Source organism: Megalops cyprinoides, chromosome 16 (assembly GCF_013368585.1).
Source record: "Megalops cyprinoides isolate fMegCyp1 chromosome 16, fMegCyp1.pri, whole genome shotgun sequence".
Taxonomy (NCBI): domain Eukaryota; kingdom Metazoa; phylum Chordata; class Actinopteri; order Elopiformes; family Megalopidae; genus Megalops; species Megalops cyprinoides.
The window spans coordinates 4803944-4819348 of NC_050598.1; the positions used below are offsets into that span (position 1 = coordinate 4803944).

General features: G+C 43.8%; 1 protein-coding gene across 2 annotated transcripts in view; it reads right to left on the reverse strand.

Moving 5' to 3' along the window:
• si:ch73-375g18.1 (kinesin-like protein KIF1C) overlaps positions 1-15024 on the reverse strand; it is a 54249-nt gene extending 39225 nt beyond the window's left edge. For both annotated transcript variants that reach the window (XR_005005523.1, XM_036547792.1), the window contains exon 1: positions 14355-15024. The gene's annotated coding sequence lies outside the window, so the exon portion shown is untranslated. The remainder of the gene's footprint in view (positions 1-14354) is intronic.
• Positions 15025-15405: the final 381 nt, after the last annotated feature.

Consider the following 15405-nt stretch of genomic DNA (forward strand, 5'->3'; position numbering starts at 1 on the left):
GTGCGCATAGTTAACGCGTCACCTTATCAGCCCGGCACATCAACAGAATTTTTCATATCTGCCGATGCCAATAATTAACTTCTTAAGTTTTTATCAGCCAATACCGATGTTGTGCTGATATCATTGTGCATCCCTAGTGAAGACAGCGAATACAGTCCTCCAATACACCCACATGCTTACAGCGATTACTTTCCACACTACAAGTCCCACAGTGCACCACAGTAGAGTGAAAGCTGACTGGAGGATAAGTGTGTATCCACTGACATCATCCAAGCAGCTAACTGGTGCCTGACGAGCCTCAAGTTTCCCAAAAGAGGCAAAACAAGGAGACCCGTCTGACAAACTTGCTCCTCTCCCCAGCGGGACAAAGCCGATTTGTTGTGGCCCAGTGGGCTTAAGGTCATTGTCGGCTGATGACACGGCAGGGATTGAACCCAGGCCGTAGGGCTGAGCTGACTGAGCCACTCTGGAGCCAGGAGCAGTTTTTATTGCCTCCACACACACAAACACATACACAGACAGGCTGCTAACGATCATCAAATGGTCAACAATAAAAGTTCTTCTGGGATGAACTGAATTGTTATAAATTAACCTCATGAAATCTTTAAAATGTGAAGGTAAGAAATCAATCGATGAAGGAAAAAGTGAACAATTATAATGACATGTTTGGTAATAAAATAAACTAATGAAATAAACTAATTAAAAGCCATTTGAGTGGTGTGACTTTTGTGTTGACGCTAAGTGCAAAGTCAAATTTCAACATGCAGTTTATAGCAGTTTATAGGTTTACTAGCCTTGGTCTTTAACATTAACGTTAATTTGTATGTAGCCTATCAACCTCTCCATCCATTGTGCTTGGGAACTAATGTTTGGTGGGAACAAAAGTTTACATGGTTGTGTTCTCTAGAATTCTCTAGAGCGGAGCACTTCTAAATTCTGACTGGTTGCCGCCGAACCGTGGCATAGCTCATTACCATAAAGCTGCCCGGACTTCAACTTTATTCTGATGCCCACACCGCCCAAGACACGCTGCCAACGGTCATGCCGCTGCTCGCCACCGAGACACTGGCTCTTATAGAAAATGAATGACTTCCGGTCAATTTGACGCTCTCGCCGCTCCTGGTGTGAACGTAGGGTAAGTCTATGCTTTTTTCCTTCTGAGATTTTTTTTCTTCTCCAAGGGAAATATTTCATTTCAGAGCAGGATTAATTGCAGGAAGGCCTGTATAACCTCAGGGTAACAAGTGTAAAATGCAGGGTATAGACTCGTGACTCCACTCCCCCAGACACTGCACCTTTAATCCTGTTAGAGGGCAGCCACACCTGTCTGGATGAAATGCAGAGAGGGAGAGAGAGAGAGAGAGAGAGAGAGAGTGGCAGAGAGTGAAAGAGAGAGAGAAAGAGAGAGAGAAAGGGCAGGAGATAGAGAGAGGTGCCAGCTCCAGCAGCTCGAGGCAAAGACAGGTGTTTCCGATGACTCAGATGTTCAGGTGAACCGCACTGGCAAGCTGCCAGCATGCAACCATGACACCGCAGGACATACATGCAGTTATAGCTGCAACGAGCCCACACAGAGAGGCTTACCATACCACACACAGACACATATACATGTGCTCATACACAGTAACAGAGCTGTAACAAGCCCACACCAAGAGGCCCATAATGCCACACACACATACACACACATATACACACACAAATGCTCATACACACTGTACTAAACCCACAGATCTACTAACACTGAACACATACACTCATATACTCTCTTAAAGCTGTTGCAATCCTGCACTGAGATGTTAATAACGCCTCACACTCAAATACACAACGACACACACGGAAATATTGAGAGAAGTGTAGTGTGCACAATGTACTAGCTAGGTATTACTCACTTTGGCCACACGGCTGCCCTGCTCCTTACCGCTACACCACACAGCTGCCCTGCTCCTTACTGCTACACTACACAGCTGCCCCGCTCCTTACTGCTACACTACACAGCTGCCCTGCTCCTTACTGCTACACCACACAGCTGCCCTGCTCCTTACTGCTACACCACACTGCTGCACTGCTCATTACTAGTACACCACACTGCTGTTCCTTACCGCTAGGGGTGGACGGTTTAAACAGTATAGAAAGTACACCAGTATCAATTTGCCCTACGGTATGGATTTTGACTATACCGTGCTGGCCGGTAAAGCCCTCACAGATCTAGGTGTAACTTCATCGAAAAGACATGATACTAAGCTTTATCTACAAACACAAATCTTTGCTGACCTGACAGTGATTAATTTTTTCTGAAGCATTAAATTATGGTTGTCCGGGACACCGTGAGCTCTGCAGCTATATAGCCTACGGGACACCATGAGTTTGCACTACTGTCAGACACGCACCCATTCTCTGTCACTCACACACACAAAGCAGTAGCGTAACCTCACAAAATGTAGCGTACATACAACAACATGACAAAACCCTTCAAAACCCCTATGTCCTACTACAATGGCCACTCATTAAAGGTCCATCTGCATGTAATTTTTTTTTTTTATAATAACGTGTTATTCTCTTTCCATTACTCTTGAATTACCACTACATCACGTTACTGCTCCTTACCACTACACCACACTGCTGCCCTGCTCCTTACCGCTATACCACACTGCAACTCCAACACTGTTTGTCTTGATTACGTTTGGGAGGCTCAGATGCTCTCTTGTAGGGACCTAAATCTCTGTCACGCCAGACACCAGCCAGAGTCAAAACGACAAGTGCCCCCCAGACCTATTCTTAGATCCCCCTGCTCCCCCAACCGGACTTGCGTAACATGCATAGCTGGCATATTCCTGTATTACACACAGCCCTGGAGAAGCAGAGCAAACTACAGCCCCACGCGACACAGCAACAAGCAGAGGCCGACTCCTCCCACTTGTCACATGGGAGTGTCATTCAGACCCCTCCCCTCATCCGGCAGGGGGTGCACCAGGATCTGCGCACATCCGCCTACTGACACATGACCTCTGGATCCAAAGCTGTATTAAATTCACTACCTGTCTAGGCTTAGTAGCCTTTTAGTAGTTCTGTGCTGGGAAGATGGTGCTCCCCATTCATCACACACACGTGTCTCAGTCGCTTTTCCTCCAATGGGAACTGCTCGTTCCTTTTGTGGTCATGGTTAGGGCTGGGTATCGAGGCTCGGTACTTCTAAAGCACCGACCAAATAGCGTTGGATGGTAACGTCGGTACTACCGAGTATCAAAATCGGTACTTTGTGATAAGGACTCCCTATTAGCTTTCTCATTTAAGGCTTTGCTCACAAAGAAATTCTCGTTTGATCGTTCATCAAATATCAGAAGTTTTGTAAAATGCACCAAAGGTTCTGACTGGCTGACAGCACACAGCACTGCATACACCAAGAAGATTGGAACAGGAAAACAAGAATTTACAGCCGTAAGACTTGCACTTTAATGGTTACTGATCTGCGTATGAACATTGAGATATATACGGATCGAGCCAGCACTTGCCAGTCAATGATAATTGAGCGCAGACGGTCTTGTAGCTATCAAGGCTATCATAAACAGTTCCCTTGACAAGGGAGTTCCTGGCCTGAATGTTTTAACTTTCTGAATGAATGAGTGGGCAACTACACCAAGGTTACTGACATTCTGATACATAGATATGTAGCTAGTTTCTTCATTGTAATGGCTTCTCAGCTAAAAATCTCAGACAAAAATACAGCTAACTAGCTGCAAATGTTTGTCAGTGCTTAAAAGCGGATAATTTCAGAAACATTAGCGCAGTGGTTGTCACTTATAATTGTGCTTGCTAGCTTGCTGGGCAGCTATACTAATTTCAATAGGATTCATTATAAAGCTATATATATATATAATTGTTATTTTAATTCCTGTGAGCTGCATATAAAGCTGTTACATAAATATTACATGTTATTCGCTCGTTACAAATAAAGTCATTTTTTTCATAACCCGCATTTTCACTGACGTTAGCTAGTTCAGGCCACACGGATTCACAAATCATTGCTAGCTAGCATTAGCTACCTAGGCATTATTGTTATAAATGGATTGAAAATATGACCGTAAACCGTTTTGTTTGGTAGAATAATAAAATGGTAAAATAATTTTGTACATTTCATATTTCATTATTTATAAAAGCTGTTCATACAGTCGTTCAGTAAGAGAACAATAGGCTAAATTCGTTGCACTGTGGAAATTTAGAAGTGCTGGTTTATTTTGTCAAATGAAATGAAAATTTTGGTTATTGTCAAAAAAAATTGCTTACAACAACGAGCATAATGAAGTACCGAAAAAAAGTATCATTTTGGTACCGGCACCGATACCGAGAAATTTTAAAGGATATCAAGCCCTAGTCATGGTTCAACTCTGCACACCACCCACTGCAAGTCTTACTACGTGGATGTCTTCATCTAAATTAATTAATTGACCAGCTGAGTCCTTCGGCAAGATATAAGCAAGAAATCTGTGGCACAACACAAACTCTGAGGAGATTTTCAATAGGAGTATTGGACAGCTGCAGTTTGCAATTACTTTTGCACAAAGAATGTGGTGCAGTTAATGTTCTCTCGCATGGAACGTTGTGAAAATTCACAGCTTGGTGTCAACTTCAGAATCAAAGACACCCTCGAACTTCTATCTGTGACCGTGCCGTGAGTAAAGCCCAGCATTATATTTATATATACACACATTATTTCTGCCTGCCCTTGGCAAGAACTGCCTGCAGGCTCTTTAAGAAAGGTTACAGTTCTGTGCTTAAAAACACCCTGGCACTGGAACAAAAGGGCGAAGGAACTCAGCCTAGGAATAGATCTGAAAGTAGTCACATAGTTACAACATGAAAAAGCAAACATCAGACACAGAGGGGGAACTCCCACGTCTGCTGGTGGAGAGGCAACCTGTTAACCCATGAATGGCCAGATTATGATTTCAGCCTCTGTTCTTTTTTCGTTTTTACTAAAAGTGTTGGCTGTTATATAATTTCATGTCATTATCCTAACAATACCCAGTTAGAATCACATAAAATTCTGTCTGATCTGCATTTGTATGATTTTTACAAGTTCACACAGCACTGTAGCTTAACGGCTGACGGCTCAAAGCATTCTAGGGGTTCGGTTTTTTGAAATTTTGACATTTTCTCAATACCTGGAAAATGACTGTTTACTCTGGAAGGTGCTGGGATACCTGGAAGAACCGGAAGCTTTTAAACTGTGACATAGTTCTGGACTGGCAGCATTTTATTCTCCAGATTTTACTCCTTTTCTAACATATAAATACGGTGCATAGTAATGCATAGAATCAAAATTCCTTTCACACAAGAATGCTTTTTTCATTTTTCATTATCCAACATACAGAGCTCCAGGTTAACATTTCAGGTAAAATGAAGCATGCTAACATACATAAATAACTGCATAAATATATGAGGCTCTGCATTAAAAATAGTTATTCTACCTTATTTTTCACACATTTATTCATCAATTACAATACATTATTTTCATTTAGGAGACACTGCAATACCTCATGAGGAAACCTCTCAATTCCACCCCTACTCAGAGACTGTGGGCACAGTAATGCCAATGCTCTCAGGAAAACAGGGAAACCACATCTTAGCTCCTGTGTTTCCATGGTGAATTTTAAATGAGAAATGAGCACACGTGACCATTACTTAGTAAAAATGACGATATATTAACTGGAACACCCTCAAATGAAAATATCTGAACACTTCTAATAAGCCAGGGATCTCTATGGCCTTGAGACACATTTCTCTGAGATATTGTCAATTATATTATTTCCCAGAACAATAGCATGATAGTATATCTAGTGGGGGCTTAATTTATTTAACATTTCCAAAAAAAAAAAAAAAAAGTGAAAATATCTTAACTCAAAGCTCGAAAATTAAGCACAGCAAGTCTTCGGACATATGACGTGCACACTAAATTTCATATCCAGCAGATACATTCCACCTGCAGGGATACATGAACTAACCAACACATTATCCAGTAGGCTAACAGGCTAATACTGCCCTTGACTGTCTCCTGACACCTGTGAATTATGGACTCAACTCAATCAAGATATTTTATTTATTTATTCAAATTGGACCCCCATCGGTATACTTTCTAGAGTCAGTGAGGGCAGAGGCCAGGGCTCCAGCTCTTATCCACACATGAAAAACAAGCTGGTGAGTCACATGAGAGGTGGAGGGAGGAGGGGGAAAAAAGCGCTCATCTGTTTCTGACAGGACAGGAGACACTCAAGAAACATCTGTTTTGCGACACGTTCAGCCTGAGGAATGCAAATTACAAGTGTGGAAACAGAAAAAAAATAAAATAAATAAAACCGTGGTCACCAGTGGGGGAGGGGTGGACGTTAAAGGAACAAAGTGACGAGGCTCTCTGCGCCCGGCACCTCCCTAAGCGGACTGCCACGCCCTGGACACTGCGGTAACCAGGAGAAAGGAATGCCTTGTGTGGACCGGAGAGCTGGAACCACTGGACCTGGCACAGAATCCCACGGGACCTGCCGCCGTCTGGGTCTGTGTCAAAACGGAAGCCGGTCCTGAGTGACGGGGTCGGAGTTCGGCCCGAGCGGAGGTGGTCAGACAGCTGAGCCCACCGGCCCTTCCCAAACACTCCAGCCCAACGCAGTGAAGACCTGCGCTCGTCTCAAGGACAAATCAGAGCGGCCAGTCAATGAACTAATGCCTAGCTACATCAGTCCTCCGAGCCCAGGTCACGCCTGCCATTTGGTCAAATCTAGATGATATTCTATCTGTATATTTTTAACCATTGTTGTGCTTTGTTTTTATATTTGTAGATAATTTATAGTTTTTTTTAAAGCAGTCATTATTATTTCTTTACCAAATTCTCAATCTAATTGGTGAGAAAGGCATAATTAATTCCTGGTTATAAACTTTCTGATTAAACTGAATATGTTCCTAGCTCCTAGTTCCCAGTATCTTACATTTCCCTCTTCAAAATATTCACATAAACTGAAGCTCCATATCAGCTGGTTTGTTTCTTGGTCTCACAAGTATCATTATCAGATCTGAAAACCACCAACTGGTTGTTCCACATCCTTCTGGTAATACAGTCAGACTCATGACAGGGTCCTGCAGAGTAATGGCATTAAATGGTGAATTTACTGCTTCCCTCACATTCCTCCATCAGGGCTGACAGGCAAAACCTGCAAGCCTCCATCTCCTACTCATTTCACCACAACCACACCCCCCCCCATCATATGACCCAAGACACCACACTCTAGTTGACATGTCACACCTCCCACACGTGCGATTGGCTGACATGTCTAAGAAGTGGACTGGTTCATCTCACTACCTTTGGACATAACTGAATTAGAATGAAAAATATATTTAACTGCGTTTTGAAGTGAATTTGAAAATTTGTCCCAAATTAACTTGATCAAATTTTGATTACAGAATTATTCAATGTCGGTCTTGATACTTCGACTGCCAAAACTGAGAAGAAATGGTGAAGAAAAATGATTAGACAGCAATGGCGTTTTTGCGGCAGGTTAACCACTCTCACATGACTGGGTGTGAAGAAGTTGGACTGATGTGTGGATTGGTGGTGTTTACTGGCTTTGCACAGCGATTGATTTGAGTTGTCGGATACAGCGCTGATCAACTTCGACCTGAGGTGTGGTTTAGCAAGGTTTAGGGAAGCTAACAAAAGGAAAAAAAATCCTACCTCCGCCACCACGTCCTCAGATTGTTTCACCCTGGATACAACACTACTGGACGGATGGCAGTGTTGTCTCCAGGTTGTGCGCTTATCTCTTCTCTATAAACATAATCTCATTACCTGATATGACCTGCAATGACAGTGAGCACCTACACTCTGAGGTGAAGTATACAGTAATTACATCATTTGTAGAGCTTTTTATTTCCTCCTCAAATTTGACACAATTTGCTCACTCAGGGGTATTACATAACTTTATTGCACTCTACTTCTAGAAATGGCAACACAGTGCAGCACATGTAACTTGGATCAAGAGCAAAGGCCTCTGGAATATAGTCCACTCAGCCATTTAAGAATCTGCAGTCACATCTTTCTTTTGGTTTCTGTTTATGAGAGGGGGAGAGAGAAGAAGGGAAATAGAGCAGGAGACAAAGAGTGTCAGGGAGAGTGGAAAGGAGAAAAGACAGGAGGAGAGAAGAGATGAGGAGAGGGGGAGGGAGAAGAGGAGAGAAAGGGGAGGAGAAAAGGAGAGTCAAGGCGAGAAGAGGAGAGAAGGAGAAACAGGGAGAGGGGGAAGAGGGCAGGAGAAAGAATACAGGAGAAAACAGAGGAGAAGAGAGGAGGAGAGCAAGATTGACAGGGAGAGAGGAGAGAAGAGTAGAGGAGAGGAGATGGGGATCAATAGAGAGACAGGAGATGAGGAGAGAGGAAGCAATAGAGAGAGAGGAGAGGAGGAGAGGAAAGAGGGATGGTGCTGACACTGCCTCTTTGTGACACTGCACTGGAATGCACATCTGTAATTAAACATGTTTTCCCTGTAATGAGGTCCCTCCCAAAAAAGCCATTAAAGCAAGTTCTTCACAGGCAGACGGGAAATTCCATCTGTCCTGCACACACGTAAAAGCTCCACATTACCTAACACGTGCACAGAAAACCCCTCCTTGCTGGGCTAGCTGTCCCCTGTTCCATAGCCCCCCAGGCTTTTTCCCAGGGTGCAATCTGCTTTCCCAGAGGGGGCTGCGGTGACACGTTCACAGTTCTGACTGCTGGAGTCGGGTCTCATGGATAACAACCGCCATGCACACCTGACAGCAAGTGAGATGACCCTCAGCAAAAACCCAGCAAGCCACGGCGCAAACCTTCCTGAACTTCCATGTTACAAAACTGAATGTTTATGCTTTACTTTAACAAACGTTTTAAAAATACAAACGTGTGCAGCGCTAATATCCCAGGGATTCTATTAGTCGCACAGACTCATAGCTTTTGAAAGTTTCTGTTTCTATAGGAGTCTTGAAACAGCTCGTTTCAAGGATTGCACCTGGTCATAAAAGTGGAGTCTCGACCTACAAAATTTAGCTTTTGGTACAGCGAGTACTTAGAATTATATCCTGGCTATTGGAAATTCCAATCCACTAGCCTGGTCCTTGTAGTACTAGCATATCCACATTTCCACTCCATTATTATTTTCTCCTGCATTATCCTTCATGAGGTGCAAACCATACCTCAACCATGTGAAAAGAATCAACATCTAGACACAAATTAGCCAAAATGCACAATTAACACACAAGCTATGAGCATAGTGGTAAAGGGTGGGGTTCATACCTGAAAGGTTGCTGGGTCAATTCCCTACTGGGGCACTGCTGTTGTACCCTTGGTCAAGGTATTTTACCCTCTATTGACTCAGTAAATATCCAGCTGTGTAAAATGATAAAATATTAACCTGTATAGGTTGCTCTGGATAAGAACGTCCACTAAAGAAAATAATATAATATAATGTAATGCCATCCTGCGTCCTTCAAAGCTATAAAGGCGGAAAACCAGCTGGCCAAAATAAGCGTGTTCACATTACGGATCTATTAGAAGGGGTTAATATCCACTAAACATAGCTGGCTTGCGAGATAAGAAGCTGCCTTAATTTGGTTGGCTGGCTAGCCTCAAGCAATTACACCTAGCGGGTAAACTGACACAGTGGGACCCTTTGCTGAACTTGAGGCCCAGAACGGAGCTTTCAATTACTGACCAGGAACACTACCATCTAGCTGAGTCTGCTTATGGATTTCCCAGTATTTCATAGGACGATGATCATACCATCACATTAGGGCCAATTAAACTAAAATGACGGTCACGACATTCCTGCGGGAATGGCCATACTATGCATTTCAGAGGTGGGTGCAACATTCCCTTATAATGTAACGCAGATTATGGCCATTCTGTTATCTCCAGAGCCAGTTATATTACATTACACTACATTATTGTTATACATTTAGTAGACACTCTTATCCAGTGCAACTTAAATAGGTTACAATGTTACCCACTTATACAGCTGGATATTTACTGAGGCAACTGTGGGTTACGCACTTTTCCAAAGAGGACAACAGTAGTGCCCCAGAGGGGAATCAAACCAGCAACCTTTTGGTTACAAGCCCTGCTCCTTAACACATTGCAGTTCAGTCGAGATATAAGTTGAGGGGCTTTGAGGAAGTGTAACTTACACAACATCCAACTATTACTTCACAAGCAGGTCACTAATGCATTGCAAAGGTAGCAAAAGCAATAATGTATTATTTCAAGCAGACACTAAAACACACAATAAAATGGCTGAAGTCCACCCATTGTTTTCCATTGGTATCTAAATGTGTGCCAAGCATGCTCACAGAATACACAGAGACACATACATATATACATACACACACACAAGTTTACGGAAGAAAACTTGGACATGGCACTCCCATTGTACCTCAGCTGGAACCACTCCAGGTTTTACTGGAAGCAGATACGTGTACATCAAACACAAGCAGCTGGCATCCACTCCAACCCGTTTCTGGTAAAACATGGAATAGCTCAAATGGCTACGCAACAGAAGTGCTGTGTCAATCCCTGGAGTCTCTAACATTCAGACACACACACAAAATCACACACACACACAAACACACACACATGTACACACACACACACACACAAACATCCTCAGTTTCTGCAGAACTGGGAGCTGCTAAAATCAGGATATGGGACCCGTGTGCATGAGAGCACATCAGCCTGAACATAAACTTGCCTATACTGCCTTTAAAGCCAATGTGCACAATGCTGAATATCACAGTCACATCTCCCGATCTGCTACAATCTGTCATTAAAGTGCGGTGGCTTTTAAAATCCTTACAGTAAAGGATCAAACTGAGAGGGGAACAAAATTTGGAGAGAAAGCTCTGAATCACACAAATCACAAACAAACCAAATTGCATCATTTCTGATGGCATTAACCATTTCATCAAGCTTTTATCAAGTTTTACAGCAGAGCATCAGCTTCCTTCCTTTGTGTCCTCTGTGAAATGGCACACTGATCAAATCCAGGAGCTCCCGGCCACCACAAGAGAGAGAGTGTATTCTAAATCAATCAATCGTGCTCTGCAACCAAACAGACATTTAGAGCGAGAGAGCACTACTCCACGAAGCTGGTGGTGGGTAAACAGCTTACTTGGCTTTCGCATGGAACCACATGACTGCCTTAGCTTTACTGCACTGTGTAAAAACTAATGATTGACTCTAAATGGGAAAACATCTACTCTAATTAGCTCCGAGCATGAGCTGACCCTCAATGTTCACCATCACGCCTGAGTAAGATTCTGTGCTGTGCTGTGCAGCACTGAGACCAGACGCAGCAGTTAAATCCAGTGCTAAACACTCTTAGCAATGCACACTTGTTGCAACAGTAGGTTGGAAACTGGTCATAGCTGAGCGTGTTATGATATTGCATATTCCCTCTGTGACATGTAAAGGATGGCTCTAACGATTCAGGATCTGTACGGCTACTTGCCCAACCCTGTTGAAAGCACTTTCGTAAGAAGCTCTGGATAAAAGTGCCTGCCAAATTAAGAAATGTAAGCGTAAACGAGGTGGACCGTCAAAGGGAATTACATCTGCAGATGTTCCTTTAGGGTAACTACAGCACCCTGTTAATTAGGCAGCTTTTGACAACACTAGGCAAAAGACAGAGGACACTTATCATCAATAATCCTAACAAAGCAAGCGTCAAGACCAATCCCCTTCCTCTGCTGCCCTTAGAAGAGTGGGGTGATCTCACAGGCGTACACACACACACACGCGCACGCGCACACGCACACAGGTGGAACAGACAGCAAGCACAAAGGACCAACAAAACAACCCCCCCAAATTAAACAACAAAGGTAAGAAAGGTAACAAAGGTAACATCAAAGGTAAGAAAACAGAAGATCAGATCTAATCAGAATAATCTGAAATCTGAAGAAACAAAACAGGAGAATAATTAACTACACTACAACACTGCTCTGGATATGCTAACCAGATTAGATCTGAAGGCCACTCAGACCATGCGGTCAGGTCCGATTCCCCTAGTGTTTTAGGCGTGAGGTAAGACATGTTGTTGTCTGGATCAATACCAGCTAACCTCGAGCACGCTTAATCATCCGGCCAGATAAAGTAAACAGCATCACCTCGGGAGCCGGCCAATCAAATCAATGCTCGTCAGAGCTCCATTTGTGCTTTATCGCCGAGCTATCCTGCCTCACCTCATAAACACGCAAACCGAGAAGGATCCCGCCCGCCGCCCGACAAGACGGTTTCATAACTGGACGCCAGATTAGCGTTACCCGCTCGCCCATCTGTCACAAACTGTAAACACGGTCTGCTACCCACCTCCCACCCCACCCCGAGCGGCTGCCCCTTCGTTTATGTTGACACAACAGCGCCCGGTGCCCGAGCGATCGTTTCCAGCACCTGGCATGCGCTTCTCAGCACGAGAAGATAAAGCACAGGTGGGTGTTAGCCTGGCTTTGAGAACAGTATGATGAGAAGATATATATGTATATTAAATACATATTGTAAATCCTGCATCCTCTCTCCCAATCCAAGCACAAAACTTGCAGGGGCTACCCAAATATTGACATTAGCCGGGAGATCAAACGGGTGTGTTATGGCTGTAAAGTTCCTGCGATCCCTTCCAATGGTACTAAGGTAGAATAGGGCTTGTCTGCCAGAACACTAAGGAATGCAGTTCCAGCGAAGGGGGGGGGGGGGTACCCTTACGTCACAGGACAAGCATTTTAAACACAAGATGAGTAACCTCTTGGTATCCGCTTCGGAATCACGGGGATCACGGGGCAATCAGCTTTAAGATGGGGGGGGGATCAGACTTCAGCCATAAAGCAATAACCTAGGGTGAGGCAATGCAAGTTGAGGAGTGACGGAAACGCTTTTGGCTTCTTTACAGCGCGACTTCACTAATCGCAAAACTAATTTAGAGCACGTGACAGCCTACTCAATGACACCTAAATGTCGTCATGAAGAGATCCCGTAAACAACCTGCAGGACGGTGTGACCACAGGCCGGGCAAGAATGCCTAAACCTACTGTAACCGACACGATCTCTTTCTTAATCTAACTGAATGAATTACTTCAAAGGAGAGCGACCAATTTTTTTTTTTAAAAAAAGTGTCCGTAAATTGCAGGGATTAAGAAAGGTAAATGAGAAAGGGCTTACGATTGTAAAACACACATTTACAGTAATTTAAACTGTGACTTTATTCTTTGCACATTTGGTTTGTGCAAACAGAATGACGCGTTCCGAGAGAGAGACGAGGGAGACAGAATGAGGAGGAGAAGAGAAGTAAAGACCGGCACTGGAATGTGAAATGAATGCCCTTCTCTCCCTCGCCAGCCGTCGCTCCAGCTGTCACAATGCTGGCCCAGTCAGTCCGGTATCCGCCTGCGGTCTGTACGCACACAATGCGGCATCCCGTCACTGCGCCGCATACCTACACCCTCTCTCAACGTTCGCTAAAGATAGCGATGGATCGCCCTCCACTCCACCCTTTAAAATAAGACCCCCCCCTCTCAAAACAAACGCCGACGAAAAAAATCGTCTGCTGCCAAAACGTATTTAAAAAATAAGTTACGTTAGCCAGATAGTTGACGTTAGCTCACTAACTAGCTAATAGAAAACGGAGGCAGACCATCTAGAAAGCAGGTTGTTTCAGAACTTCAAAAGTTGTTCTTTTGGCAAATATCAAGTAGGCTGTGGACATTTACGCAAATTAACAGATGGAACAACACATAGGGAAATGTGCCATCAATGGAAAAAATACTTGACCCCCCACCCAGCCAACACACAGGCCAGATGTATCTTGCTAGCTAGTTAGCTTCTGTTACTTCTCCTGCTAGGAATTCAGTTATCAACACTCAATCCGATTAGAGGAAACTGGAAACAAAATGTTTAGATCGCAAAGCACAGAACACGTTTGGAAGTCTCTCAAGGCGGTAAGCCTCACTGACAACCTGACTTCGAGGCAGGCAGACAGACGGACAGACAGTGTTACTGGTCAGAGAGCGTGGGGCCCGTCTGTACACGTTTTTTTGGATAAGATCATTCCCAGATTCGGACAGACTATGTCTGACGATAAAGTAAAAGTCTGTCTGAACATAAGAGCACCGTAAAAGTATTAGTCACACATAATTGGAACGTGATTTTTATCATGGGGTTGAAATTTTCATCCACCATCCAATCCATTATTTCCTCTTTTAATAACAAATTGTCTTTAGTCAAAACTTTTGTTAGCTAGCTGCTTAGCCAACCAGCTAGCGAGCTAACTTATTCGTGGGGCCAGATATTGACTTACCTTCTCAGAAATGGAGGACAGCCACTTTTTCTTTTGTTGGGATTTTTTCTTCAGACACTCAATCCGGTTTAATGATACCCATGTCCAGAACCGTTAATTAAACTTGGCGAATCAGGGTAAATTGCGGAAAACGCAAACTTAACTTTGTTACGACTTCCCCCCTTTCTGCGACCTGGTACTGACCCCTCTCATCAGATTCGGACGGGACGGGACACGGCAATGCCAGCTTGCTGAGGGGGGGAGCGGGGGGTAGTAAAGAGAAAAAAGTTGGGTGGGGGCGCTCTGTCCTTAACAAAAATGAAAATAATCCAAACCGCAAATAAATGTTCAAATCAAAACGGATCGCGAATAGTCACGGAATTTCGTGGCGTCTCGAAAAAGTTTAGAACGAATCTCGATTCGATCGGATTAAAAATTTGAAGCGACGGTCAAAAGGGAGTCGGATCTCCGCTCCGGGAGAACGGGATCTTCAATCTGCGTTTCTCGCTCCGGACACAGCCTCAGGAGTGTGACCTCGCCTCCTTCGGTTGCGAGGAGGCAGGATAACGATCAATTTGGGTGTTGGGATCAGTTTAGTTTCGAATCTAAAAGGAAAATAAAAGAAAAATAAAAGAGAGGAAAAGTTGCCGGCAGCCGCAGTGTCTGCGTGCGGCCCGTCTGTCTCCCTCGCCTAGCGCCCCCCCCTCCTCACTCAGCGGCTGGAGCCGGTCGCCATGTACCGCGTGACGTCAACCTGAGAACCGGAGAACCAGGGAGGATTCTTAAAGGGAAAGTATATACGTGTACATATATATATAATTTTTACATATCTCAGTTTTGTGAGGCACATGCTTGTCTGTACTCTTGTTTATGTGTCTGCTTACAATAAGTTCACTGTTGTACCTTTGTAAATCGCTCTGGATAAGAGCATCTGGCAAATGGAAAATTAAATATAGGCTATATGGAAATCTGAACACATGTGTTTGGTCTTATTGTGCTGGTGAACTAGACTGCTCCCTAATAATTAACATAACTTTAAACAACTGTCTGCTTTCAGACTCTTTTTATGCAC